We start from the raw sequence: 3,392 nt of genomic DNA, 5'->3' as shown, positions 1-3,392 counted from the left end.
GCCAGTACGGGGATCTGAACCCTTGACCTTGGTGTTATAACACTGTGCTATAACCAACCGAGCTAAATGGCCAGCTGCATTGTTGGACATTTCTATATCTTCTTTGGAGAAATGTTTATTCAGATCCTTTGCCCATACTTTTAAATTAGGTTATGCGTCTTTTTATACTGACTTGTGTTCTTTATATAGTCTAGATACAAGTACCTCATTAGTTTTATGATTTGCAAATATTTTCTTCCATTCTGAGTGTCTTTTCACTTTCGATAGTGTCCTTTAAAAAACAAAAGTTTTTACCTTTAATCAAGTCCAATCGATCTGGTTTTTTTCCTTTTTTGCTAATGCTTGTGGTGTCATACCTAAGAAACCACTGACAACTCAAAAGGTCACAAAGACTTCTATGTTTTCTTCCATAAGTGTTATAGTTTTATCTGCTACATTTAGGTCTTTAATCCATTTCAAATTGATTTTTGTATATGGTGTGAGGTAGGAGTCCAACTTCATTCCTTTGCATGTGGATATCCAGTTTTCCCAGCACCATTTGTTGAGGAGACTATTTTTCCTTTATTGAATTGTTTTGGCAACCTTGTTAAAAATCAATTGACTATAAATGTGAGGGTTTATTTCTGGATTTTCTATTCCATTTATCTATCTCTATCCTTACTCCAGTACCACACTGTCTTGATTACTGCTGCATTGTAGACAGTTTTGAAATCAGAAAATGTGAGTCCTCTATGTTCTTTTTTTCCCCCCAACATTATTTTAGCTATTTTGAGTCCCTCCATAGGTATCTTGGGATCGACTTATCAATTTCTTCAAAGAAGCCCAGCTGAGACTCTGAAAAGGATTGGGTTGAATCCATAGATCAATTGGGGAAGTATTGTCATCTTAATAAGCCTTCTAATCCATGAAGACAGGATGTTTTATTTATTTAGATCTTGTTTCTTTCAATAATGTTTTGTAGTCTTAAGAATATAACTTTTGTACTTCTTTTGTTCATTTATTTTCACTTAAAGCTTGATTTTATAAAACATACAAAAAACATTTTAAGAGTTCTGTATCACAGGAAATTAAACAGTAGAAATATCCATTGCTTCATAGGTTCATGTTATATAAATTCAAATCAAATAATTGGAAATTTATTTAATATGGGAACTGTGCAATGAAATAAATGACAAAAGAAACTAATAGAGCAATATTTCATTACTTATGGATTATTATTAGTTACTTCAGGATCTAAACAGATTCTGAATATTCAGACATCTTTTGCTGTATCTTATATTTAAATGTCTCCCTGATTATACTCTGAATCAAGCTACTTGACCAAAATATCTGATTTAGGAAAGCGTTTAGCTTTATAGCAAACATTTTTCCAACTACAGTCACCACCTTCAAAGGAATTGACATTACAATGACAAAATCTACTTGTTCATTTTGAACAATATGCAATAAATTCATTATGTCAACCCTATGATAAGTCAAATAGGTACACCCCAAAATGGAACAGTTATGCACAGTTTAGTAAAGTATAATGTTGGTTTTCCTCATCTAATAATTAACCAATGAAATAAAACATATCAATCATAGTTGACTTGGTTTCAGGAAAATTACATTGGAGAATTACAATTACATAATCTTCCTCATCTCGGCCTCAGTTATTGACAGGAATTTTGTAGGCCATTGTGGTATTTACTTTGTGGATTGTAGTAGCAAATGAATGAAGACAAACTTCCTCAGAATTGGTAATGGACTGTGGTCCCGACTCTTCTCATTTTTCAGATACAACCAAACCTTTGTGTATGTCAGCAGATCAAATGAACAAGAAACTTCCAACAGTGTCAGAAATGTCACTGTAGCTCTGATCTGTCTGATCACTGAATGGATTTTATCCTGGATAGCTTTCTGAGACTCTTCTCTGGGTACATTGTCATCTTTCGCAATCTTCTCACACTCAGTTTCAAATTGCCATCTTTCAAGGATCACACCACTTTCAATATTTGAAATTCAGAAACCACCAGTTTCTGAACTGAACACTTGTATAACCAATCTTTTACTTGTTCCACCACATTATTTAGGTATTTTATGAGCTCATAATCAGTAGTCACAAGCAAGGTGAGTCCATATTTCTGCACTTGAGTAAGGTTTCAAATGGATATATGCCACGCTAAAATAAAATGTTGTTGACAACAAATGAGAAGAACTCAGCCAAGAGTTTGGTGTTCCTGCACAAGTTGATGCCCTGCTCCCAGGAGAGCTGAAGCCCTGTGGCCAGGCCCACAGATGAAGGCATGCGCTCCCACCTGGCACCTAGTGACTGCAGTGGCTCCCCAGCAGTTCCCCCACCCCCCACCCCCATTGTTTCCCCGAATATGGTTTTGTAAAAGCAATTGCTGTAGTGCAGAGGATTTTAACCTAAGGATTCTGTGAATGGGATTTGGGATGGGGATATCTATGAAATTCCTGAAATAATGTAGAATTTTGAGGATATGTGTTTGTGTGTTTTCCTGGGGATAGGGTCTGTAGGTTTCAACAGCTTGTTAAAGTCTGTGTCACATTGTGCCCTAAGTCTTCCCACTTGCAGCTAAGTACCCAATAACATTAGAACTAGAGTGACATTGATATGCAAGATAGCAAGTGTTCTCCACATATTCTAAAAAGCATCTTTAATTAGATTTTAAGCATTTTTAAGAAAGAAGATATCAGGTGCCTTCATTTTGGATGGCTCTGGGCACTTCAGGCAAACCCCTACTCAAAGAATACTTTTCCAGTTTCACATGTGTATTTTTTTTTTATTGAATCATAATTGATTATACATATGTTTGGGATTCAATGTTGACATATGTTGATCAAACCAATATTACTAGTATGTATATTGTTACAAATTGTACTTATTCTTTATTCCTAAGTATTTAAATCTTTTCGATGCTATTGTTACTGAAATTGTTTTCTTGATTTCGTGTGATTTTCTCATTGCTACTGTGTAGAAAAACAATTCATTTTTGCATATTAATCCTGTATCCTCTAACCTTACTGAACTCATTTATTAGTTCCAGTGGTTTTCAGCAAATTCCTTAGGATTTTCTTTATATAAAATCATGTCATCTGCAAATAGAGATAGTTTTGCTTCTTCCTTTACAATTTGGAAGCCTTTTATTTCATTGTCTTGTCTACTTCCATGGCTAGAACTCCAGTACAATGTTGACTAGAAGTAGTGAGAGTGGACATTCTTTTCTTGTTCCTATCCTTACAGGGAAATCTCAGTGGCTTATAATCTTTATTGTTTGTTCATATTACATGTAAACTGTAGCTTCACTGCAGGTCAGTTGCAACTGTGCTTGGTCCTTCTTAGCTTTATTTCATAGATATAGATGTCTTCTCATTCTAGGACCAATCCT

At 34.8% G+C, this 3,392-nt stretch overlaps 1 pseudogene; it reads right to left on the bottom strand.

The window, feature by feature from the left end:
- Window positions 1-1,648: 1,648 nt before the first annotated feature.
- Window positions 1,649-2,287, bottom strand: LOC103591969 (annotated as a pseudogene).
- Between the last annotated feature and the right edge of the window lie 1,105 nt (window positions 2,288-3,392).

The sequence above is a fragment of the Galeopterus variegatus genome, unplaced genomic scaffold (assembly GCF_000696425.1).
Source record: "Galeopterus variegatus unplaced genomic scaffold, G_variegatus-3.0.2 Scaffold1061, whole genome shotgun sequence".
Classification (NCBI taxonomy): Eukaryota; Metazoa; Chordata; class Mammalia; order Dermoptera; family Cynocephalidae; genus Galeopterus; species Galeopterus variegatus.
This window is presented reverse-complemented; position numbering and strand designations above follow the sequence as displayed.